Source organism: Macaca nemestrina, chromosome 18 (assembly GCF_043159975.1).
Source record: "Macaca nemestrina isolate mMacNem1 chromosome 18, mMacNem.hap1, whole genome shotgun sequence".
Lineage (NCBI taxonomy): Eukaryota > Metazoa > Chordata > Mammalia > Primates > Cercopithecidae > Macaca > Macaca nemestrina.
Window position 1 is genome coordinate 72,931,718 of NC_092142.1, and position 26,111 is coordinate 72,957,828.

Here is a 26,111-nt window from a genome sequence, read left to right on the forward strand (position 1 = left end):
GCACATGCCTGTATTCCCAGCTACTCAGCAGGTGGCTGAGGTGAGAGGATTGCTTGAGTCTGGGAGGTCAAGGCTGGTGAGCCATGATTGTGTCACTGCTTTCCAGCATATATGACAAAGCAAGACCCTGCATCAAAAAAATAAAAATTTTTTTTTTTTTTTTGAGACGGAGTCTTGCTCTGTCACCCAGGCTGGAGTGCAGTGGCGCGATCTTGGCTTACTGCAAGCTCCGCCTCCCAGGTTCACGCCATTCTCCTGCCTGAGTCTCCCGAGTAGCTGGGACTACAGGCGCCCACCACCACGCCCGGCTAATTTTTTTTTTTTTTTTTTTTTTTTTTTGAGACGGAGTCTCACGCTGTTGCCCAGGCTGGAGTGCAGTGGCGCGATCTCGGCTCACTGCAAGCTCCGCCTCCTGGGTTCACGCCATTCTCCTGCCTCAGCCTCCTGAGTAGCTAGGACTACAGGCGCCCGCCACCGCGCCCGGCTAGTTTTTTGTATTTTTAGTAGAGACGGGGTTTCACTGTGGTCTCGATCTCTTGACCTTGTGATCCGCCCGCCTCGGCCTCCCAAAGTGCTGGGATTACAGGCTTGAGCCACTGCGCCCGGCAATTTTTTGTATTTTTAGTAGAGACGGGGTTTCACCGTGGTCTCGATCTCCTGACCTTGTGATCCGCCCGCCTCGGCCTCCCAAAGTGCTGGGATTACAGGCGTGAGCCACCGTGCCCGGCCCCAAAAAAATTAAAATTAAAAAAAAAGGAAGGCCAGACACGGTGGCTCATGCCTGTAATCCTAGCACTTTGGGAGGCTGAGGGAGGTGGATCACCTGAGGTCAGGAGTTCGAACCAGCCTCGCCAACATGGTGAAAATCCATCTCTACTAAAAATACAAAAATTAGTCCAGCATGTTGGTACGCGTCTATAGACACGTCTAAAGATGCCCAGCCCTGGCCAACACGGCAAAACCCTGTTTCTACTAAAAATACAAAAAAAAAAAAGAAAATTAGCTGGGCATGGTGGCAGATGCCTATAATCCCAGATACTTGGGAGTCTTAAGGCTGGAGAATTGTTCCAGCTGGCGGGGCAGAGGTTGCAGTGAGCTCACGCCACTTCACTCCAGCCTGGGCAAAAGAGTGAGACTCGGCCGGGCGTGGTGGCTCACGCAAATAATTCTAGCACTTTGGGAGGCTGGGGTGGGTGGATCACCTGAGGTCAGGAGTTCAAGACCAGCCTGGCCAATATGGTGAAACCTTGTCTCTACTAAAAATACAAAAATTAGCAAGGCATGGTGGTGCGCCTGTAGTCCCACCTACTCGGGAGGCTGAGGTGGGAGAATCACTTGAACCTGGAAGGCAGAGGTTGCAGTGAGCCAAGATCATGTCACTGCACTCCAGCATGGGTGACAAAAGCAAAACTCTGTCTCAAAAAAAAAAAGAAAACAGAAAAGTACCTCTGAGTCCATGTGAGTCAGAGTCCATTGCCTCTGGCAGCTATTTGGCAACTTGTCCAAGGACCTAGGGTTAACTCATCCTATTGACTCTTTAATTTTTTTTTTTTTTAAAGACAGAGTCTCGCTCTGTTGCCCAGGCTACAGTGCAGTGGCGTGATCTCAGCTCACTGCAACCTCCACCACCCAGTTCAAGTGATTCTCCTGCCTCAGCCTCTCCAGTAGCTGGGATTACAGACATGTGTCACCACACTTGGGTAATTTTTGTATTTTTAGTAAAGGTAGGGTTTTGCGCCGGGTGCAGTGGCTCACGCCTGTAATCCCAGCACTTTGGGAGGCCGAGGTGGGCAGATCACAAGGTCAGGAGGTCAAGAGTATCCTGGTTAACATGGTGAAACCCCGTCTCTACTAAAAATACAAAAAAAAAAAATTAGCTGGGTGTGGCGGTGTATGCGTGTAGTCCCAGCTGCTAGAGAGGCTGAGGCGGGAGAATGGCGTGAACCCGGGAGGCGGAGCCTGCAGTGAGCTAAGATAATGCCACTGCACTCCAGCCTGGGTGACAGAGCAAGACGCTGTCTCAAAAAAAAAAGACAGGGTTTCGCCATGTTGGCCGGGATGGCCTCGAACTGCTGACCTCAGGTGATCTGCCCACTTGAGACTCCCAAAGTGCTGGGGTTACAGGCATAAGCGACCATGCCCAGCCCCTCTTGACTCTTTTTGTCTTTTTTTTTTTTTTTTTGAGATAGAGTCTTGTTCTGTCACCCAGGCTGGAGTGCAGTGGCACAATCTCAGCTCACTGCAACCTCTGCCTCCTGGGTTCAAGCAATTCTCCCTCAGCCTCCCAAGTAGCTGGGGCTACAGGCACCCGCCACCAAGCATGGCTAACTTTTGTGGTTTTATTCAGTAGAGACGCAGTTTCACTATGTTGGCCTGGCTGGTCTCAAACTCCTGACCTCGTGATCCACCCACCTCGGCCTCCCAAAGTGCTGGGAATACAGGCGTGAGCCACCACGCCCAGCCTCTTTTGACTGTTATTTATTTATTTATTTATTTATTTATTTATTTATTTATTTTTCCAGAAAGGGTCTCAGTCTGTCACCCAGGCTGCAGTGCAATGACACAATCTTGGCTCACTGCAATCTCTGCCTCCTAGGTTCAAGCAATTCTCTGCCTCAGCCTCCTGAGTAGCTGAGATTACAGGTGCCTGCCACCATGCCTGGCGAGTTTTTTTTTTTTTTTTTTTTTTTTTTGAGAGGGAGTCTCAATCTGTTGCCCAGGCTGGAGTGCAGTGGCACAACCTCGGCTCACTGCAAGCTCCACCTCCTGGGTTCATGCCACTATCCTGCTTCAGCCTCCTAAGTAACTGGGACTACAGGCTCCTGCCACCGCGCTCTGCTAATTTTTTTGTATATTTTTAGTAGAGACAGGGTTTCACCATGTTAGCCAGATGGTCTCGATCTCCTGACCTGGTGATTCGCCTGCCTCAGCCTCCCAAAATGCTGGGATTACAGGTGTGAGCCAATGCGCCCGGCCCAATTTTTGTATTTTTTTAGTAGAGACGGGGTTTCACTGTGTTGGCCAGGCTTGTCTCAAACTCCTGACCTTGTGATCTGCCCACCTCGGCATTCCAAAGTGCTGGGATTACAGGCGTGAGCCACTGTGCCCAGCCCCTTTTGACTCAGTGAGATAATGAGCGGGGAGCTAGAGCCTGGGCCCCTGTGACGCAGAGTAGATACCTACTTTGTCAAAGATAAACAAAGTCAAGGAAAAAAAAAAAGATAAAGCTAGATGTTAGTTGAAGTGGTAAGGACAGAACAGGCACACAGTGGCCTGTAATCCCAGTACTCTGGGAGGCTGAGGTGGGAGGATCGATTGAGTCCAGGAATTCGAGACCAGCCTGGGAAAGATGGCAAGACCCGTCACCATCTTAAAAACAAAAGAAAATTAGCTGGGCATGGTGGTGTGTGCTTGTACTTCTAGCTCAGGAGGCTGAGGTGGAAGGATCCCTCGAGCCCAGGAGTTCAAGGATGCAGTGAGCCATGATCACACCACTGCAATCCTGCCTGGGTGAGACAGCAAGACCTCGTCTCTAAAATGAATAAAAAAGGTGGTAAGAACAGATTTTAATTTGTAATACACTATTGCAGTAGGGAAGAGGGTCCAGTGTGAACTTGGACCAACTTTGATTTGTACAGAAGTGACTGGGAATTTAAATTTATTTTTTAGAGATGGGGTCTTGCTATGTTGCCCATGCTGGTCTCAAACTCCTGTCCTCAAGTGATCCTGCCACTTCAGCCCTCAGAGTAGCTGGGATTACAGGCACAAGTCAGTGAGTCTGGCAAGATAACTTGTGTTTTTTGTTTGTTTTCTGACAGAGTCTTGTTCTGTTGCCCAGGCTGGAGTGCAGTGGTGCAATCTCAGCTTGTTGCAACCTCTGCCTCCCAGGTTCAAGTGATTCTCCTGTGTCAGCCTCCCAAGCAGCTGGAACTACAGGCACCCACCACCACGCCTGGTTAATTTATATATTTTTAGTAGAGACGGACTTTCGCCATGTTGGCCAGGCTGGTCTCGAACTCCTGACCTCAAGTGCTCCAGCTACCTCAGCCTTCCAAAGTGCTGGGATTACAGGTGTGAGCCACTGCTCTCAGCCTAAACACCTTAAAACTTGTGTTTCAGAGTGGATGAAGGAGTAGGGAAGGTGGAAGGCAGAGGTTCAGTAGAGTCAAGGACATGAAAAATTGCAAAGGATCGGGCAATGTACAGCTCTGTCCACTAGCTGGCAATTATTGAAGTTAGGATTCTATCCTCCCACATCATCCTTCAGGATGATGACATTCAAGGAATGGCTTTCAGGTCCTTGAGAAAGACACTCTTGAGTTATAGAAGATACTTATACATCTCAAAGGATCAGAGAAGGAATTCACAACTGTGAGCCCTTTTTAGTAAATGCTCTGAGAACGTGTAGCTGGAACCTATGGCTGGGTGTTGCCTGGAACAGTCAATTCTTTCGGCAGTGGCGGGCTTTCTCAGGCAGGCACTTTTAGGTGGGATTGGGCCATGCTAAGATGTGACCTTGAACTGTTAGAAACTATATTAGTGTTTAAGTCTTTTTTTTTTTTTTTTTTTTTTTTTTTTGAGACGGAGTCTCACTCTGTTGCCCAGGCTGGAATGCAGTGGTGCAGTCTCTGCTCACTGCAACCTACACCTCCTGGGTTCAAGCAATTCTCTGCCTCAGCCTCCCCAGTAGCTGGGATTATGGGTTCCCACCACCACGCCCCACTATTTTTTGTATTTTCAGTAGAGACAGAGTTTCACCATCTTGGCCAGGCTGGAAGAGTTCAGGCCACCCCTGAACTCCTGACCTCGTGATCCACCCACCTTGGCCTCCCAAAATGCTGGGATTACAGGTGTGAGCCACTGCACCCAGCTCTCTTTTCTTTTTTATAAATAGAGACAGGGTTTTTCCATGTTGCCTAGGCTGGTCTCAAACTTCTAAGCTCAGACAATCTATGTGCCTAGGCCTCCTAAAGTGCTGGGATTACAGGCATGAACCACCGTGACCAGCCTTTGTAGAAGCCTTTTAATGTGGAGGGAGAAGGGTGGGTAAAATCACTTGAGTTGAGAGTCTGTAGGTGTTTTTTTGTTTGGTTGGTTTTTTATTTTTTATTTTTTGAGATGGAGTCTCACTCTGCCAGTCAGGCCGGTGTGCAGTGGCACGATGTCGACTCACTGCAACCTCCGCCCCCCTCTGGGTTCAAGCTGTTCTCCTGCTTCAGCCTCCTGAGTAGCTGGGATTACAGGCGCCTGCCACCACGCCCGGCTAATTTTTGTACTTTTAGTAGAAACGGGGTTTCACCATCTTGGCCATACTGGTCTTGAACTCCTGACCTCATGATCCATCTGCCTCAGCCTCCCAAAGTGCTGGGATTACAGGTGTAAGCCACCATGCCTGGCCCTTTTTTGTTTAAGACAGAGTCTCACTCTGTTGCTCAGGCTGGAGTGCAGTGACAGGATCTCAGCTCACTGTAACCTCCACCTCCCAGGTTCAAGCAATTCTCATGCCTCAGCCTCCCAAGTAACTGGGATTACAGGCACGCACTACCACGCCCAGCAAAGTTTTGCATTTTTGGTAGAGACAGGGTTTCATCATGTTGGTCAGGCTGGTCTTGAACTCCTGGCCTCACGTGATCCACCTGCCTCAGCCTCCCAAAGTGCTGGGATTACAGGCGTGAGCCTCAGTGCCCAGCCTATTTTTTTTAGTATATGCTAAACAAGGGGTGGATTATTCATGAGTTTGCTGGGAAAGGGGTGGGCAATTCCCCAAAGTAAGGGTTCCTCCACTTTTTAGACCATATAGGGTAACTGTCGGGTGTTGCCATGGCATTTATGAACTGTCATGGCACTGGTGGGAGGGTCTCTTAGCATGTTAATGCATTCTAATTAGCATATAATGAGCACTGAGGATGACCAGAGGTCACTTTCGTCACCATCTTGGTTTTGGTGGGATTTGGCCAGCTTCTTTACTGCCACCTGTTTTATCAGCAAGGTCTTTGTGACCTGTGTCTTGTGCAGACCTCCTATCTCATCCTGCGACTTAGAATGCCTTAACCTTTAGGGAACACAGCCCAGGAGGTCTCGGCCTTATTTTACCTAGTCCCTATTCAAGATGGAGTTGCTCTGGTTCAAATGCCTCTGACACTGGGATTATAAGCTTGAGCCATGAGCCCAGCCAAGAGTCTGTAGTTTTTATGGGCCAAGATTGAGGCCTAGTTGAGAAGGGGGCTTGGCGAAGCTTGTCTAGAGTTTGGTCAAGGAGTTTGGTCAGCTGACAGGTGGAAGAGTCTAGGTTCCTCCTGCTTGAGGGTGATGCTTACTAAGCTTTCTTTTCAGCAGTTTGTAGCTGCAAGAACAGCAGAATAATAGGTAGTAAGAAGGGCCCACCTGGGTCAAAAAATGAGAACCATTCTTGGCTGGGTGTGGTGCTGGCACTTTGGGTGGCCGAGGTGCGCATATCACTTGAGGTCAGGAATTCCAGACCAGCCTGGCCAACATAGTGAAACCCTGTCTCTATTAAAAATACAAAAATTAGCCAGGTGTGGTGGTGCATGCCTGTAATCCCCACTGCTCTGGAGGCTGATGCACAAGAATCACCTGAACCCCAGAGGCAGAGACTGCAGTGAGCCGAGATCATGCCACTGCATTCCAGCCTGGGCGATGTAGCGGGACTCCGTCTCAAAACAAATAAACAAAAAGAATGAGAACCTTTCTCAGTACCTGACAAGCCAGGAATCTACTGCCCCACCTCCCACTTCCCCAGCCTGTCTTAGGCCATAGCCCACCCAGAGGTAGCAGACACTACTAAACTGACCTTGTCCTAGGGGTTTGATATCACAAATCCTGGCTTGTATCCATGGCTTGGAAGGTAGCACCAGGCATGCCCCTGCTGCCCACCTTGCACGAGAAAAACCTTCCCAGCTTTAGGGGGAATTTCAAGGGGTGCCAGAACACCTGCAGGCAGATGGCTCAAGTGGTATCTTCCTTTAGGGAGTGTACTGATTTACTGCTATTAAAGACAGCATTCCTGGCAGAGCACAGTGGCTCACATGCGTAATCCCAGCACTTTGGGAGGCGGAGGCAGGAGGTTCGCTTGAGCCCAGCCTGGGCAACATGGGAAGTTTGAGACCAGCCTGGTCAACATGGGAAAACCCTATCTCTACAAAAAACACAAAATTTAACCGGGTATGGTGGTACATGCCTGTAGTCCCAGCTACTCAGGAGGCTGAGGTGGGAGGATCTGTTGAGTCTGGGAGGTTGAGGCTGCAGTGAGCCGTGATCACGTCACTGCACTCCAGCCTGGGCGCAAAAACAAAGAGCATTCCTGTGCTAAATTGGACTAGACTGGGACCCTGCCTTCCCGGGTTTGGCTCTTCAGGGCCATTATTAATTATCCCACAGAAGGGCCATCCTTGAAAGAGGATACCGGTGTGCTAGCAGCAAACACCAACAGCAGAGGTTATCAGGTTATCAAAGCAGTAACCGGCAGCATGAGTAACACCTGGAAACGGGGTAGCAATGCCAATCCTGGGGCCTGCCCTAGAGCTAAAAGAACCAGAAGCTGAGAGTGGGGACAGCAATCTGCGTTTAAACAAGCTCACCAAGAGGATCCCATACACACCAAAAATTCAGAACCACTTTAGCCTCACCTCAGCCTGTTGGAGGGGCGAAACTGCGGTCCACCTGGAGTTTCATAAAGGTTTTTTTTTTTTTTTTTTTTTTTTTTTTTTTTTTGAGACAGAGTCTCGCTCTGTCGCCCAGGCTGGAGTGCAGTGGCCGGATCTCAGCTCACTGCAAGCTCCGCCTCCCGGGTTCACGCCATTCTCCTGCCTCAGCCTCCCGAGTAGCTGGGACTACAGGCGCCCGCCACCTCGCCTGGCTAGTTTTTTGTAGTTTTAGTAGAGACGGGGTTTCACTGTGTTCACCAGGATGGTCTCGATCTCCTGACCTTGTGATCCACCCGTCTCGGCCTCCCAAAGTGCTGGGATTACAGGCTTGAGCCACCGCGCCCGGCCTTCATAAAGGTTTTGAACTAGGTGCGGAAGTTAGGGAAAGGATGAGCTAAGAAAAGACATGCCAAATATTTAAAATGCATTCACTTTGCCCTCAACAGTAGGAAGCTACAGGCATCTAAGACAGAGCCTGCAATGGGAGATGCCCCCGTAGATGAGGAAACAACAGACACTCTGCCCCCTTTTCCTCTCTTCCCGGGTGGGGAACACAAAGTCCAGCGAGGCCAAACCCCCGCCTGCACCGCTGATGGGGTCTCTCTCCCCTTGGGCCAGGGCGCAGCATCCCCACCGCAGCTTGGGCTTTCAGAGCCTGGGCGTGAAGCCAAGCTGGCCTCAGGTCGCGGCTCTTTGAAAGCGCGAGTGGGAACAGTGCCCTCCGGCCGGGCTTGTCCGCAGCTGGCCACAGCAGCATCTGACAGGTGTCCTCGGCTAGTGTGCACCTCCCTGGAAACCCAGGTATCCCACCCGCCTCGGGGCCGTCTGCTCCAGCCGCCCGAGCCTGGCCTTCTGAGAATGAAGACTTCCCATCCCCCTCCTTCTCCCCTCCTGCGGGGCGGACCCCCGAGCCCTAGCGAAACTACAAAGCCCACAATCCCTGGGGAGCGCGCGCTGTCTTCTGGGAGATGTAGTCCTGGACGCGGGGCGTCCCCGGCGGCCCAGAGCCGCCTAGACTCCATATCCCAGCATGCCGGCGCGCGTGCGGGGGGCGGAGGGAGGGAGAAACGGGGAGGATGTGAATGGGGTGGGGGCAGTCGCCCCTGTCCCCCACCCTTCCCTTCAAGCCGGGCAGGGGTGGGGGGAGGGGCCGGGCTGAGGCGGCGGCGCGGCGCTCGGGTAGGGCTGGGCCAGGCAAGGGCGGGACTAGCCCACGGCGGGCGGACAAGAGAGCCGCGAGCTAACGGGTCCGGACGCCGGCGGCGGCAGCGGCGACGGCTTTCTGCGCCGGCGGAGGCGGCGGCAGGAGCGGCGAGTATGGCCCGCGCAGCGCCGGGCGCTGACTGAGGTGCGCGGGCGGGATGAGGGCGGGCGGGATGCGGAGCGCCCCGGGCCCCCAGCTGCCCAGACCTCCCATGCGCGGGCAGCTGGCGCGGCCCAGCGACCCAGACCGGCCCGGTCCAGCCCCGCAACTTCCCCCGGGCCGGGGCACCGGGCTCCCTCATGTAGGCGGGGGTCCGCGCGCGTTGGCCTCATTCCGGATCCCCGCCTTCTGCTCTGCAAGTCCAGCCGCTCCCAGCCTCCCAGGGCTCCCGCTCCGCTCCTTTGCCGGTAGCCCCCAGCCCCAGCCCTCGGAAGAGCTCCCTGCCCTGGTCCCGACTTCATTCCACTCCCTAGTTCGTACCCCTAACCCCTGGCTCTCCCGGCCTCTGCTCCACCTGGGAGACCCCGGCCCCACTCTTGGCCGGAGCCTGTCTGCCCCATCAGCACCTCTCTCCTCTCTCCCCTGTGATCTTTCCCCTACCTGGCACTGCCCCCTAACCACCCTCAGTGGCCCAGTTCTCACGGCTCGACCTTCCTACTTTGGGGAAACTGAAGCACGTAAGCCAGAAACTTGGCCAGTGCTCCAGTCCCGTGGAGGCTGGCCTGAACCCCGTCTCTCCTCTCTCCTATTCCTTCTCTGCCTGGGAATGGAAGTCATTTCTTCCCCCCAGTCATTACCCTGTGACTGGACCAAACTTCCACCCCCTGCTACAGCTCTGGGCTGAGCTCACTTGATCTCCCCTTAGCTTCCTGTCACTGCTGTTGGCCTTCCCTACTTCGCATAGCCCATTCCGGGCCCCCTCTGCCTGTAGAGGAGTCACCACCCATTGCTTGCTTGCTCAAGTTAGCCTTTCGAGTTATCTTTTGCCAACTGCATCCACCTCCCGTCTCCCATCTCCCATCTCGCCTCTTGCTTTACAGCTGCGTAAAGGAGCGGAGGACTGAGTCAAAAGTGGTGTTGGAGAAAGGGGCTAGAGAGGTGCTGGGGGCAGGCAGGGACGTGAGGCCTCTTTTCAGTCAAAGCCTCCAAGGGGATACACGCACTGTGGGGCCTCTGGCCAGTAACTCACACTCCTGCCTCGTCTTTGGGACGAATGTTTGGAAGCTCGTTGGCCACCCCTTCCTTGCCCGGTGGGCTCTGAAGCCTCTCTGAGGTGGAAGGTATCCCTGGTTTTTAGAGAGAGGGTGGCATAAGAGGAGTCTGGGAGACCACACCCCTCAGCTTCATCTTGCTTCTGCTGCTAACTTTGGAGGGGTTGCCCTTTCAGGGAGGGATGCCTGCTGGCTGCCCTGATCTCTCTGTGGAGGAAGGCACAGAGTATGTGGGCGGTGATCTCAAGTTTTGTCGTGGTGCTCAGTATTTAGAGGGAACGAGGGCTCAGAAAGGTGGCACAGATTTGCCTGTATTATTCAGTTTTTTGTTTTGTCCTCTTCAGATTTTTTTTTTTTTTTGCGGGGGCGGGGGGGGGGGCGGAGGAGGATGGTCATCCATTCTACCCCAGTCCCCAGTTTCCACTGGGATGGGTGGAGGAAGGGAGGGACGGGAGGCTCCAGGAGTTCTGTGGGGTCCTGAAGGAGCAATTTTGATCTGAACCAGATGGTTCACTGCTTCAGCAACCCCCTTCCCAGCCCTCCCCCTTGGCTGTGAACTGGATGCTTTTAACCTTGTAACTTGAGAATGGAGGAAGGGAGGCCAGGGGGCCAACTGTCTGTGTGGGTGTTTATGTCTGCCTCTGCACCCTTGCCTGCAAGCCTGGCAGGGGCCTGTGGGAGTGACCACGCATGGGAGTGCATTGTTGTGATGTGCTGTGGCACGCTGATGGCTCCTGGGAACTTTTGGAGTGCAAATCCCAGATAAAGCCAAGCTTCTAAGAGCAACTGGCTATTGCCTCAGGAGAGCATTTCTACTCCAGCCAAGCCTCAGGGTAAGGACCACTCTTCTTGAGAAGGCACCTGAGATTAAGGAGTCTGCAATACCAGGATTGGGGATTTGGGGAGGCTTGATTTTTCCATGTCTATTCTTGGCAAAAGAAGACCTGAGGGGTAGGGTCTGGGGAGAGGGATGGGAAATGGATTCTTTTGCATTGTTCTGTACCACATCCTGCCTTATTTTGGCGGTATTTGTGTACTTCATTTTGGCTGTCATTAGACTGTGGATGCTCTTCAAATGTGTCCTCATTTTCTGAAATACCACCACCTGGTTTGGTCCTCAGCACATAGTGGGTGTTCAGGAAGTGAATTACAGCAGAAGGTCTCATGGTTACAAGTTTAGGGAAGGATTCTTCACCCTTGACTGAGAGTCAGAGTCCCCTGGAGAGCTGGTTAAGGCACAGATTGTGTGTGGGGGGGACTCCAGAGTTTTATGGTTTAATCTGGGTGGAGCCTATATTTTGCATCTCTCTCCAGCTCCCTAAGCTAACACTTTGAGAACCACTGGTTTGGGGCCATCACAATTGCTTGAGAGATTAATCCAAGCAGATGTAAAGTCTTTTTTTTTTTTTTTTTTTGAGATGGAGTCTCACTCTGTTGCCTAGACTGGAGTGCAGTGGCACGATCTCGGCTCACTGCAGCTTCTGCCTCCAGAGTTCAAGCGATTCTCTTGTCTCAGCCTGGTTGGCCACCCCTTCCTGGGGTGACAGGAACCTAGGATTACAGGCATATGCCAGGACACCTGGCTACTTTTGTATTTTTAGTAGAGACAGGGTTTCACCATGTTTGCTAGGCTGGTTTTGAACTCTTGACCTCAGGTGATAGGTGATCCCCCCCGCCTTGGCCTCCCAAAGTGCTGGGATTACAGGCGTGAGCCACCACTCCTGGCCAGAGGTAAAGTCTTTTTTTTTTTTTTTTGAGACAGAGTCTTGCTCTGTCGCCCAGGCTGGAATGCAGTGGCATGATCTCAACTCACTGCAACCTCCGCCTCCCAGGTTCAAGCGATTCTCCTACCTCAGCCTCCCCAGTAGCTGGGATTACAGGTATCTGCCACCATGCCCGGCTAATTTTTGTATTTTTAGTAGAGATGGGGTTTCTCCATGTTGGCCAGGCTGGTCTTGAACTCCTGACCTCAGGTGCCCCCCCCTCCTCGGCCTCCCAAAGTGTTGGGATTAGAGGTGTGAGCTGCTACACCCAGCTCAATGTAGTCTTTTTTTTTTTTTTTTTTTTTTGAAACGGAGTTTCCCTCTTGTTGCCCAGGCTGGAGTGCAATGGCATGATCTCTGCCTCCCAGGTTCAAGCTATTCTCCTGTCTCAGCCTCTCGAGTAGCTGGGATTACAGGCATGCACCACCATGCCCGGCTAATTTTTGTATTTTTAAATTTTTTTTTTTATTTTTTGAGATGGAATTTTGTTCTTGTTGCCCAGGCTGGAATGCAATGGCACGATGTCAGGTTACTGCAACCTCCACCTCCCGGGTTCAAGTGAGTCTCCTGCCTCAGCCTCCCAAGTAGCTGGGATTACAGGCAGGTACCACCACGCCCATCTAATTTTTTTGTATTTTTAGTAGAGATGGAGTTTCTCCATGTTGGTCAGGCTGGTCCCAAACTCCTGACCTCAGGTGATCTGCCCGCTGTGGCCTCCCAAACTGCTGGGATTACAGGCATGAGCCACTGTGCCCGGACAGCTAGATGTAAAGTCTTTTTTTTTTTTTTTTTTGGAGACGGAGTCTTGCTCTGCCGCCCAGGCTGGAGTGCAGTGGCCGGATCTCAGCTCACTGCAAGCTCCGCCTCCCGGGTTTACGCCATTCTCCTGCCTCAGCCTCCCCAGTAGCTGGGACTACAGGCGCCCGCCACCTCGCCCGGCTAGTTTTTTTTTGTATTTTTTAGTAGAGACGGGGTTTCACCATGTTAGCCAGGATGGTCTCGATCTCCCGACCTCGTGATCCGCCCGTCTCGGCCTCCCAAAGTGCTGGGATTACAGGCTTGAGCCACCGCGCCCGGCCAGATGTAAAGTCTTAAGAGGGACTTTCTTCCACCTTACTTCCCCACCAGGCTATTCTGGCAGCTGTACTGGTTTGACTTTTCTTTCATTCTGATGCTGCCTAGGATTGGTAATGATTGGAAGGACACTGCCCCATGGTTTTTTGAAGGAATGCCCCACAACCAAGCAGGAAATTTAGGAGCCGTGGCTTTGGAAAAGAGTAACTGTGTGGACATAGTGAAGCAAATTGCTGCACCGGGCCCTCGTCTGGCCTGTGCCTGTTTCCCCAACCAAATGGGTTGGGGTGCCTGCCAAGTAAAGTCCTGCCATGGCTGCACACTAGACAGGGTGCCTGGGAGTCTTTGAAATTTAGAAAAGCAGGAGGCATCACTTACATTGTGCTTTGCAGAGCATTTTCCAGCTGTTGTTTTATAGGTCAGTGGAACATTTATAAGGCAGATACAGACTTAGGTAGGGTTACTGAGGAACAGAGAGATACACTGTGGGTCACACAGCGGCCCTGGGACTCCTGATTCCAACGCCAACGGAGTGGCTGCTGAACCAGTTGCTGCTAATAGCTTGAATCATGGCTGCTGTTCATTGAGTGTTTGCTTCCAGCCAGGCACGGTGCTAGGTGCTCTCTGGTGTTAGTGAATCCTCACAGCAACACTGCAAGGCTGGCGTTGTTGCTGCTGCTTTGTAGATGATGAACTGAGACTTACAGAACTTATCAGTCATGCCCAAACAGACAGCAGGAGGATCTGGGATTGAAACTCATGTCTTTCTGCCGCACAGCCCCTGCTCTTAGTTCCTGCTCCTTGTTGTGCTCAACAAACCTTAATTGTCCTTTGGGGTCGTCTGCCCCCAAAAATCTGAATTTTGTTTGTTTGTTTTTGAGACGGAGTCTCATTCTGTCGCTAGGCTGGAATGCAGTGGTGTGATCTCGGCTCACTGCAACTTCCGACTCCTGGGTTCAAGTGACTCTCGTGCCTCAGACTCCCAAGTAGCTGGGATTACAGGCACGCACCACCACACCCAGCTAATTTTTGTATTGTTACTGGAGACAGGGTTTTACCATGTTGGCCAGGCTGGTCTCGAACTCCTGACCTCGTGATCTGCCCACCTCAGCCTCCCAAACTGCTGGGATTACAGGTGTGAGCCACTATGCCTGGCCAAGTCTGAGTTTTTTTGAGCCGAGAACTTTGCTGAGTGTTGTGGAGGAGACAGTAATGTCCAAGTTGCTGTCCCCTGGGAGGGGGATAAGACAAGCCCACCAGTAGATCTACAGGGGAAGTGGCCAGTTAAAGGAGGTCTAAGTCATCCCCATAGGGGGTTCAGAAAAGGCATTTGGGATGGGCCTCTAAGGGTAGGTTTCCAGGCAGTGCCTGTGGGCTGGAGGGGTGTGCAGGCCAACAGGTACAAAGACAGGCTATTACAAGGCACATTTAGGGAGATGTCCCTTTTGTCTAGAGCATAGGGGATTTATTTAGAAAGTAGTAAGGAATCCTGTTTGGTTGCAACCAGAAACTTGGCTGCCTTTGGCAGGAAAGCACTTCCTTGGAAAGCTGTGGGAACTATAAAATCAGAGTGACGACTCAGGACCCAGGTCCCCTCCAGGGTCTTGGAGTGGGTACAGCAGGGACCAAAGGCCAGTCTCTTCAGGGAACCACTGTTGCCAGGATGCATCTGCTCCAGCTGTGCTCATTTTGTCACCACTTGGGATTCATATCCGAGGGAGGAAATGTCTGGTTGGCCCAACCTGGGCCGTGTTCCCTTGTTCTCTTCCTTGGCCAGTGAAGGGCTGGTGGCATGTTGGGCAGTTCCCTCGCAACCCTGCATCCAAAAGCAAAAGTCTCCAGAAGGAGAGAAAATAGACACTGCAAAAAATCAGTCCAGACAGGTGCTGGATAAGGACTTGAACTGACAGGTGGTGACACAGGGGGCTTTAGTCTGACTAGTTTCTGAGCAGACTGAGGGCAAACTGACAGCACAGTATGGCTGGGTCATAAGGGGACAGGGAGAGGAGGGAGGGAGGAGATGGAGAAGTAGATAGAGTCCAGGTGAGATATCATGCAGAACTTGGCAATAGAAGCGGAAAAGTGGGAACAGTCTAGAGAGCTTGCGAAAGTAGCTGTCTTCGGAGCAGACACTTGATGGGCTGGGGCTTGTAGTTTCAGTGCCTGATGATGAGAGCTGGTTCCTTTACTGAAATGGGGCAGTCAGGAGGAGGAAGAGTTGAGGAGAAGGTGATGTGGACTTGCTTTGGAGGAGCTGTGTGCTTATGCTGACCACACAACTGGAATCCTGTTGAGCTGCCTGAGGTTGGGGGCCTTGCCCTGAGGCCGTGGGGCCCCTGAGCCCCAGAGGCTCTCTAGGTGCTGGACGCAGCTGGGGCTCTCTGCCAGCTGGGTGCTTTTGCATCTCTTCTGTTTCCACATGCAGCCAGGGATGGGCTTCTCCTCCTTCCCCTTCTGTCCTTTCAGTTCCCATGTCCCAGCTTCCCTCTCACACACCTGAGCCCTTACCAACTAAAGGACCTGGCCCTGCTTTCTGAAACCGAGTTTTCCTTCCTCTCTGCTCAGAGTGCTTGTTAATGGTAAGTCCTCATCAGCTATTAGGGTAGACATCTCCAAGTGACATGTCACAAGGAGGGGGTCTGAACTTTACCTGCTATCTGGGGGAAATCAGGCTTTTTCCTCCAGTTATGCCATGCTCATCAGGGACCCCTGCCTATGTCCCTAACCAGCCATTTTAGAGTACTTCTTGTTGCTATTTATAAATTATTGTTGTAGTTATAACACATTGTCAAGCTTCCATGTTGCCATTGCGGACCTTGTGGGGTTCCAGGGCACAGGCCGGGCTTTGGGCAATCCTAGCTTTCCAGCTGAGCCCTGGCGGTTTCCTGCTGCAGAAATGGGTGGGAGGGAGGCAGCAGAGTTGTCTTGGGTGGAGGCAGGAGGAGCTATGCTGAAGGGTGCCTTATCCCTGCGGATTCTTAGAGCCGGTCATCTTCCTGGAGTGAAGAGGACTTGCCTTCAATTCAAATATATGTGCTGTTTTACCCTCTATTAATGCAGCGGATATTACTGTGTACAATAAGGTGAATAAGGGCCAAGGTAAATCTAGAGGGAAAAAATGTAATCTTTTAAAATTTTGCCAATCATGCTAAATGGGGCTCTGTTATCCAGGCTGGAATGCAGTGCTGCTGTCATAGCTCACTGCAGCCTTGAACTCTTGGGGCTCAAGTGGTCCTTCCACCTCGGCTTCCTGAGTAGCTGCAACTGCAGGTGTACACTGTTTTGTGCCCAGCTAAGTTTTTTTATTTTTATTTTTTTTAAGACAGAGTCTTGCTCTGTTGCCCAGGCTGGAGTGCAGTGGCACCATCTCGCCTCACTGCAAGCTCCACCTCCCGGGTTCACACCATTCTCCTGCCTCAGCCTCCCGAGTAGCTGGGACTACAGGCGCCCGCCACTACGCCCAGCTAATTTTCTTTTCTTTTTTTTTTTTTTTTTGAGAAGGAGTCTCACTCTGTCACCCAGGCTGGAGTGCAGTGGCCGGATCTCAGCTCACTGCAAGCTCCGCCTCCCGGGTTTGCGCCATTCTCCTGCCTCAGCCTCCCGAGTAGCTGGGACTACAGATGCCCGCCACCTCACCTGGCTAGTTTTTTTGTATTTTTTAGTAGAGACCGGGTTTCACTGTATTAGCCAGGATGGTCTCGATCTCCTGACCTCGTGATCCGCCCGTCTCGGCCTCCCAAAGTGCTGGGATTACAGGCTTGAGCCACCGTGCCCGGCCTAATTTTCTTGTATTTTTAGTAGAGACGGGGTTTCACTGTGTTATACAGGATGTTCTTGATCTCTTGACCTCGTGATCTGCCCACCTCAGCCTCCCTAAGTGCTGGGACTACAGACGCCCGCCACCTCACCTGGCTAGTTTTTTTGTATTTTTTAGTAGAGACCGGGTTTCACTGTATTAGCCAGGATGGTCTCGATCTCCTGACCTCGTGATCTGCCCGTCTCGGCCTCCCAAAGTGCTGGGATTACAGGCTTGAGCCACCGTGCCCGGCCTAATTTTCTTGTATTTTTAGTAGAGACGGGGTTTCACTGTGTTATACAGGATGTTCTTGATCTCTTGACCTCGTGATCTGCCCACCTCAGCCTCCCTAAGTGCTGGGATTACAGGCGTGAGCCACCACGCCTGGCCAGTTTTTTTTTTTTTTTTTTTTTTTGAGACGGAGTCTCGCTGTGTCTCCCAGGCTGGAGTGCAGTGGCGTGATCTAGGCTCACTGCAAGCTCCGCCTCCCGGGTTCACGCCATTCTTCCGCCTCAGCCTCCCAAGTAGCTGAGACTACAGGCGCCCGCCACCACGCCCGGCCAGTTTTTTGTATTTTTAGTAGAGACGGGGTTTCACCATGTTAGCCAGGATAGCAGTTTTTTTTTTTTTTTTTTAAGAGATGGAAGTTTTGCTGTGTTTCCCAGGCTGGTCTTGAACTCCTGGCTTCAAGTGATCCTCCCACCTGGCTAAATTTTATTTGCATGATGGTGATAATTAACACAACACACATAGTTCTGGTATCAGATTTTGAAAACAACTCAGCTTTTTCTTTCGGATGCTATTAGTTTCCAGGTGAATGGGCCCGTCCTCCTGGGAGGTGGCATTGTGGGGCTCAGGGGCAGAGAGGGGACCTTGAGGTGTTGAGGCATGACCCAAGTACCTGCTCTGCTTTCTCTCTTGACTGAGCAGTCCTAGCCCTGTGGGCAGGCAGCAACCCCCAGCCTCAGCAGGTCAGCAGCCTTTGGAGGGAGAAAATTGGCAATAAATGTTAATAGCTAATTGGTCTACAGGGAACTACTTTGGTGTGGAAAAATGAACAAGTTATTTATTTGTGTGGCTAAAGGGAACTTAGAGGGATTAGGGCTGACAGTGAAGAGGGGAAGGTGAGGAGAGGCACAGGTCAGGGGATTGCCCTGCCCTGTCACCCCCTTCTCTCCACCCGCTGCTGCCTCCTTCACGCCCCCTCCTTCCTGTCTTCTTCACAGGCTTCTTTGAGTTTGCAAGGGACATTAGTAGAATGTGGAATCTCCCCTGCCCTGTAAGTCAGGTTTCCCCAACCTTTGTTCCTACCCAAGTTCAGTTAAACACAAAGCACCAGCGATTTGATGCAGGCAGTGAATTGGAACCTGAGTTTCAGGGGGAAGTAAAAGTTTCTGTGGGCCTGTGTGGAGTCTGTAGGCTACACAAGAAAAGGTGGCAGCAACCAAAGGGAATGAGGCTGTGTGGGAAAGTAAAGGGGGAGGAGAGAACCCCGGCCTCCTCGGTTCCCATCTCTCTTGGGTGCTCTAGGGAGCAATGTGAGTCCCGGGTTCGGGTTGCCAGACCACAAGGGAGTTTCTGGGGTCTGGCCCTCTCTCTGTTCCTTCCTGTCCCAGAGGGCTTAGTATTTCCCTGGATTGAGGCCTGTTTAGTATTTGGCTGTTTCCTGGGGCCTCCAGCGTGGCTCAGAGATCCCAGGTCCGTGGGTAGGAGGAGATGGTGAGGAGAGGAATGGGCACCCCATTCATGCTCCCCTCGTGAAGGGGACCAACATTGGCACTTGCTTACACTGGAAGAGGCTGTGGCATGGGAAGCAGGTCAATGGTTTGCGTCAAGGAGGTGCAGCCCAAGATCACAGTGGTGGCTGTTTGATGAAAGATTTTCCTCAGTGCCTGAAAAGTGATTTACTCTTGTCCTTAAACAGCAGTGGGCAGACTTTTTTTTTTTTTTTTTTTTTTTTTTTTTTTTTTTGAGACGGAGTCTCGCTCTGCCGCCCAGGCTGGAGTGCAGTGGCCGGATCTCGGCTCACTGCAAGCTCCGCCTCCCGGGTTCACGCCATTCTCCTGCCTCAGCCTCCCGAGTAGCTGGGACTACAGGCGCCCGCCACCGCGCCCGGCTAGTTTTTTGTATTTTTTAGTAGAGACGGGGTTTCACCGTGTTAGCCAGGATGGTCTCGATCTCCTGACCTCGTGATCCGCCCGTCTCGGCCTCCCAAAGTGCTGGGATTACAGGCTTGAGCCACCGCGCCCGGCCGTGGGCAGACTTTTAGAATGAGTGTGAGTTTTAATCTCAAGTGGCAGTGCCCAGCTGTCTGCATTCCTCAGTCCCTTCAGACCTGGCTCAGGTATTTTGGAGGGCATGGTCTTCCACCCATGCTGCCAGTCCTGGCAGTTCCTGCCCAACCTGCATCCCTGGCCATTCCCTCCCACTCATGCTGTGCGGACAGAGTGAGGCCTGCTGGCCCTCTGTTGGCAGCGCAGAGGCCCAGGTGGAGGCCTGGGCTGGCCGAGGGCCCAAGAGCCTCAGGGCAGGTCTGTTTGGCTGTCCTCAAGGGAAAGCAGCTTGTTATTCTCAGGGGGCATGAGGGAGCAGCTGATTTTCACAGTCCAGGGCTTGGTCTGGTTGGAAGCATACAGGATTCTTGCTGCCTTAGCTACCCACAGGGTTTTGGTGCTGTGTGACCCAGGGCAAGTCATTGCCCCTCTCTAAGTCTGGGAGGCCGAGGTGGGCGAATCACCTGAGGTCAGGAATTCAAGCCCAGCCTGGCCAATACGGCAAAATCCCATCTCTACTAACAAGACAAAAAATTAGCTGGGGCCAGGCGCGGTGGCTCAAGCCTGTAATCCCAGCACTTTGGGAGGCCGAGGTGGGCGGATCACGAGGTCAGGAGTTGGAGACCATCCTGGCTAACACGGTGAAACCCTGTCTCTACTAAAAAAAATACAAAAATCTAGCCGGGCGAGGTGGTGGGCGCCTGTAGTCCCAGCTACTCGGGAGGCTGAGGCAGGAGAAAGGCGTGAACTCGGGAGGCGGAGCTTGCAGTGAGTCAAGATCCGGCCACTGCACTCCAGCCTGGCGGCAGAGCGAGACTCCGTCTCAAAAAGAAAAAAAAAAAAAAAAAAAAGCCGGGTGTGGTGGAGGGCTCCTGTAATCCCAGCTACTGGGGAGGCTGAGGCTGGAGAATCACTTGAACCTGGGAGGTGGAGGTTGCAGTGAGATCACACCATTTCACTCGAGCCTGGGTAACAAGAGCGAAACCCTGCCTCAAAAAGAAAAAAAAAAAAAAGAATTTAAAGCCCTGCTCAGAGATTCACTCTTTTTTTTTTTTTTTTTTTTGAGACGGAGTCGCTCTGTAGCCCAGGCTAGAGTGCAGTGGCCGGATCTCAGCTCACTGCAAGCTCCGCCTCCCGGGTTTACGCCATTCTCCGGCCTCAGCCTCCCTAGTAGCTGGGACTACAGGCACCCGCCACCTCGCCCGGCTAGTTTTTTTTTGTATTTCTTAGTAGAGACGGGGTTTCACCGTGTTAGCCAGGATGGTCTCGATCTCCTGACCTCGTGATCCGCCCGTCTCGGCCTCCCAAAGTGCTGGGATTACAGGCTTGAGCCACCGCGTCCGGCCGAGATTCACTCTTAAGCCATCTGGTCAACCTGACAGAAGCCTGCCACAGCCCGAGTGGGGAGGTAGTACTGGGGGCCCAGGAGGTCATCATGAGGGCCAGATGTCTGTGGGAATTGGCTTGAACTTTCTCCTAACCTGTTTGGATGCGTTAAACAGCAACCTGCTCTGGCATCTGCCTGGAGAACTCAGGCTCCTGCAGCTGAGGGGACTGTGCTTGGTTCCCCTGCGTCCAGTAGTTCCTCACCCCCACTTCCAACTCCTGCTCTGTCCTGGATTCAGGCAGAAAACTCCATCGGGTCTCTTTCCTCCCTTCTTACTCTGGCCACCATTTAGGTCCTGGGGTGACTGTTAATAGGATTCCCATTTTTTTATTTGCCAAGTTCTCCCCCACCCTTTTATGTCCTGTGCTCTGCTCTAGCCAGGCTTTTTCCCAAAGCCAGGGTGGGAGGTGGAATCACAGACATCCTGGGAGGCGCTGGGTCAGCCTCACAGCCACGTGGCAGATATGTGAGGAGTTGAGAACCCGCTTGGAAGGGGCGGGGTAGGATCTCATTATAGAGAAGAGGAGGAAGGTAGTGAGGAAAAGGCCACACATACCAAGATACAAAGGCCTGAACTGAGAAGGCTGGGGACATTTGGGGACCTTGAGGAGTCCAGTTTGAGCAGAGCATAAGGTTTCCTGGATCGTATCCAAGAGGGAGGGGTAGGATAGAGGGGTCTGGGGAGAGATGGGCCCCAAGCCGCACCCTAGCAGGGAGGAAGGGGCAGGCTTTCCGGCAGCCTCTGGCTGTCCTGGGCTGGTCACAAAGAATTGTGCTTACAGGAAGTGTGGGAGGGGTTGTTAATGGCAGTTTGTTCACAGGCTGCTGAAGCTGCCAAAGGTCAGTCTGATAAGAGGGAAGAGATAGACTCCTTGAGTTTTGTAATGCCAGATAGCTGCCTTCTCTTAGCTGGCCCCACAGATACTGACAGTTGATTTTGGTGCTGCTGCAGCTCTGTCACCTCCTCCTGAAATACACAACCCCTGGCTTCGGCCCAGCTGGGTTTCCCCTGCCTGGCCACCAGCTCCCTTTCCCATCTGCGGTCAGCTGTGCACTGGGGGAGGGGACAAACCTGGCAAGACTGAGCTCATTCTGAGCCTGACTCAGGAGTTTGAAGCCTCCCCAGGAGTGGCGCCAGGGCTGTAGATGGAGCAGTGACTTCCAGACCCTTTCCGTTCCATTTTGGTCTCAGGGTTATCCTGCAGCCCAGCCAGCCAGACCTGGGGCCTTTGGGGAGTTCTGCCTTTACCCCAGAGCATTGGGAGGTCTGGCTTTTGTGCTGAGAGGAATTAGAGATGGGGATCTGATGAGATTTGCTTATGTGAAGACCACTTTGGCTTCCCTATGAAGAAGGAGTTGAAGGGGGTCTGTTTAGTAGATCTGGGGCTTAAGTGGTTAGGAGGCTGCTGTAGGTGAAGAATGACATTTCCTTGGATGGAGTGATGGTTGTAGACAGAGCAAGAAATAGAAAGATCTGAGAGACATTTCAGTAGTAAAAATTAGTTGAGATTTGTAATAGATTGGCTGTGAGAGATTGAGGAAGGAGGGCTCACATATGACTCTTATGGTTCAGAGTTAGATGGAAGGGGGTTCCTTTCCCAGAAATTGGCAATACAGAAAGAAGACTGGGTTTGGCTGGGCGCGGTGGCTCACACCTGTAATCCCAGCACTTTGGGAGCCCGAGGCGAGCGGATCACGAGGTCAGGAGATCGAGACCAGCCTGGCTAACATGGTGAAACCCTGTCTCTACTAAAAATACAAAAATTAGCCAGGCGTGGTGGCGGGCGCCTGTAGTCCCAGCTGCTCAGGAGGCTGAGGCAGGAGAATTGCTTGAACCTGGGAGGTGGAGCTTGCAGTGAGCCGAGATCACGCCACTGCACTCCAGCCTGGGCAACAAAGCGAGATTCCATCTCAAAAAAAAAAAAAAGAAGACTGGGTTTGAGGGGCTTGGATTATGTATGAGTTTCGTTTGGAGCAGGTTGAGTTTGAGATACTTTTGGGATACCTCTAAGGTGTATCGTCTAAAAGACAGCATCCAGAAATTAGTGGGATAGATGGGTCTGGTGTTTAGGGGCGTGACTGGCACCATTTGAAAAGCCAGAGATGGTCAGGTATGGTGGCTTGCATCTGTAATCTCAGCACTTTGGGATGCTGAAGTAAGAGGATTGCCTAAACCCAGGAGTTCGAGACCAGCCTGGGAAACATAGGGAGACCACGTCGGTACAAAATATTTTATAAAGTAGCTGGGAATGGTGTACATACCAGTGGTCCCCTCAGGAGGCTGATGTGGGAGGATTACTGGAGCGTGGGAGGTCAATCCTGCAGTGAACCATTTTTGCGCCACTGCACTCCAGCCTGGGCCACAGAGCGAGACCCTTTCTCAAAAAAAAAAAAATAATAGGCCGGGCGCAGTGGCTCATGCCTGTAATCCCAGCACTTTGGGAGGCTGAGACGGGCGGATCATGAGGTCAGGAGATCGAGATCATCCTGGCTAACACAGTGAAACCCCGTCTCTACTAAAAAAATACAAAAAACTAGCCAGGCGTGGTGGCGGGCGCCTGTAGTCCCAGCTACTCGGAGGCTGAGGCAGGAGAATGGCGTAAACCCGGGAGGCGGAGCTTGCAGTGAGCTGAGATCCGGCCACTGCACTCCAGCCTGGGCGACAGAGCGAGACTCCGTCTCAAAAAATAAAATAAAATAAAATAAAATAAAATAAAATAAAATAAAATAAATAGAAAAAGAAAATCCAGAGATAATTCTTAAAGGTTGAAAAACACTTTTGGTTCAGGCGCGGTGACTCATGCCTGTAATCCCAGCACTTTGGGAGGCTGAAGTGGGTGGATCACCTGAGGTCAGGAGTTCAAGACCAGCCTGACCAACATGGAGAAACCTCGTCTCTACTAAAAATACAAAATTAATCTGGGTGGTGGTGCATGCCTGTAATCCCAGCTACTCAGGAGGCTCAGGCAGGAGAATTACTTGAACCCAGGAGGCAGAGGTTGTGGTGAGCCAAGATTGTACCATTGCACTCCAGTCTGGGCAACAAGAGTGAAACTCCGTCTCAAAAAAAAGAAAGAAAAAACACTTTTGAGGGCTGGGTGCGGTGGCTCACACCTGTAGTCCCCGCACTTTGGGAGGCTGAGGCAGGTGGATTGACTGAGGTCAAGAGTTCAAGACCAGCCTGGCCAACCTGGTGAAACCCCATGTCTACTAAAAATATAAAGAATTAGCCAGATGGCCGGGCGCGGTGGCTCAAGCCTGTAATCCCAGCACTTTGGGAGGCCGAGACGGGCGGATCACGAGGTCAGGAGATCGAGACCATCCTGGCTAACACGGTGAAACCCCGTCTCTATTAAGAAATACAAAAAAAAAAACTAGCCGGGCGAGGTGGCGGGCGCCTGTAGTCCCAGCTACTCGGGAGGCTGAGGCCGGAGAATGGCGTGAACCCGGGAGGCGGAGCTTGCAGTGAGCTGAGATCCGGCCACTGCACTCCAGCCTGGGTGACAGAGCGAGACTCCGTCTCAAAAAAAAAAAAAAAAAAAAAAAAAAAAAAGAATTAGCCAGATGTGGTGGCACGCACCTGTAGTCCCAGCTACTTGGGAGCCTGAGGCAGGAGAATTGCTTGAACCCGGGAGGCGGAGGTTTCAGTAAGTGGAGATTACGCCATTGCACTCCAGCCTGGGTGACAGAGTGAGATTCAGTCTCAAAAAAAAAAAAAAAAAAAAGGCCGGGTGCAGTGGCTCAAGCTTGTAATCCCAGCACTTTGGGAGGCCGAGATGGGTGGATCACGAGGTCAGGAGATCGAGACCATCCTGGCTAACACGGTGAAACCCCTCTCTACTAAAAAATACAAAAAACTAGCCAGGCGAGGTGGCAGGCGCCTGTAGTCCCAGCTACTCGGGAGGCTGAGGCAGAAGAATGGCGTAAACCCAGGAGGCGGAGCTTGCAGTGAGCTGAGATCTGGCCACTGCACTCCAGCCCGGGCGACAGAGTGGGACTCCATCTCAAAAAAAAAAAAAAAAAAAAAAAAGGCTTTGGCCTCCATAGTGCATTACAAGATGAGAAATGAAATGTAGGATCCTAACTTCCTGTTACGTTCTGAATGGTGTACGTTCTGTACATGCCCTGCCAAGTAAGTAGCTTTATAAAGTTCTTGGCCAGGCATGGTGGCTAACACCTGTAATCCCAGCACTCTGGGAGGCTGAGACAGGCAGATCACCTGAGGTCAGGAGTTCGAGACCAGCCTGACCAACATGGAGAAACCCCGTTTCTACTAAAAATACAAAATTAGCCGGTCATGGTGGTGCATGCCTGTAATCCCAGCTACTCAGGAGGCTGAGGCAGGAGAATTGCTTTAACCTGGGAGGTGGAGGTTGCAGTGAGCCGAGATTGCGCCACTGCACTCCAGCCTGGGCAACAAGAGCAAAACTCTGTCTCAAAAATAAATAAATAAGAAAATTGATAGAAAATAAAATAAAGTTCTTGGCCGGGCGCGGTGGCTCAAGCCTGTAATCCCAGCACTTTGGGAGGCCGAGACGGGCGGATCACGAGGTCAGGAGATCGAGACCATCCTGGCTAACACGGTGAAACCCTGTCTCTACTAAAAATACAAAAAACTAGCCGGGCGAGGTGGCGGCGCCTGTAGTCCCAGGTACTCGGGAGGCTGAGACAGGAGAATGGCGTAAACCCAGGAGGCGGAGCTTGCAGTGAGCTAAGATCCGGCCACTGCACTCCAGCCCGGGCAACAGAGCCAGACTCCGTCTCAAAAAAAAAAAAAAAAAAAAAGAAAAGAAAATAAAGTTCTTGCAAATGAAATGGAAAATGGTTGCACATGGTGTAAGATTGTATCATTTGGACTTCTTTAATTACACTGGCCAAAAATTCAATTTGAAGTGCCCTTTGATGTAAGGGAAACCTTTGACTCAGGTGCCTGTGGGTATGACTGGCCACATGCAGGGAAAATAATGCCGCTCTTGGTTCCCACGTGATGGAAGGTGTCTGCTCGTGGCACAGGCCTCTTTCCTCTCGGCATCTCTTCTCAAGATGCCTTCTGGAGTCCTGAGTTCACTCTGATGTGGAGCCTGTGTCCAAACTCAAACCAGGCACTGTGGCTGGGTGCATTGGTGCCCTCATTGGCCAAGCCTGGGTTACAGGGCACAGAGATGGCAGCTGGGGAGAGATGATTCCCCAAAGACCTGTTGTTCATGATAAAGATGTCTTTCATTGAGCTGGGCACGGTGATGCATGCCTGTAGTCCCCACTGCTTGGGAAGCTGAGGTGGAAGAATTGCTCGAGCCCAAAAGTTCAAATACAGCCTGGTCAACATAAAAAAGATGTGATAGGCCAGGCGCAGCAGCTCACGTCTGTAATTCCAGCACTTTAGGAGGCCGAGGTGGACGGATCACCTGAGTTCAGGAGTTCAAGATCAGCCTGGTCACCATGGTGAAACCCTGTCTCTGATAAAGATACAGAAATTAGCTGGGTGTGGTGATGTGCGCCTGTAGTTCCAGCTTCTCAGGAGGCTGAGGCAGGAGAATTGCTTGAACCCAGGAGGCAGAGGTTGCAGTGAGCTGAGATCGTGCCACTGCACTCCATCCTGGGTGACAGAGTGAGACTCTGTCTCAGGAAAAAAAAAAAAAAGTGATATATTGAAGTAGTGGTAGGTACCATTTTGACCCATGGAGACCATGCTTTGCTGTAGTTCTATTGCCATTTATTTATTTACCTTGTTAAAAGTTG

At 52.0% G+C, this 26,111-nt stretch overlaps 1 protein-coding gene across 2 annotated transcripts in view; it reads left to right on the plus strand.

The window, feature by feature from the left end:
• The first annotated feature begins 8,862 nt into the window (after positions 1-8,862).
• The window catches only part of LOC105491291 (ST3 beta-galactoside alpha-2,3-sialyltransferase 2), a 59,371-nt gene continuing 42,122 nt past the window's right edge, over positions 8,863-26,111 (plus strand). Inside the window, exon 1 of one of the 2 annotated variants that reach the window (XM_011757533.3) lies at positions 8,863-9,012. The gene's annotated coding sequence lies outside the window, so the exon portion shown is untranslated. The remainder of the gene's footprint in view (positions 9,013-26,111) is intronic. The other variant, XM_011757532.3, reaches the window with a different exon arrangement.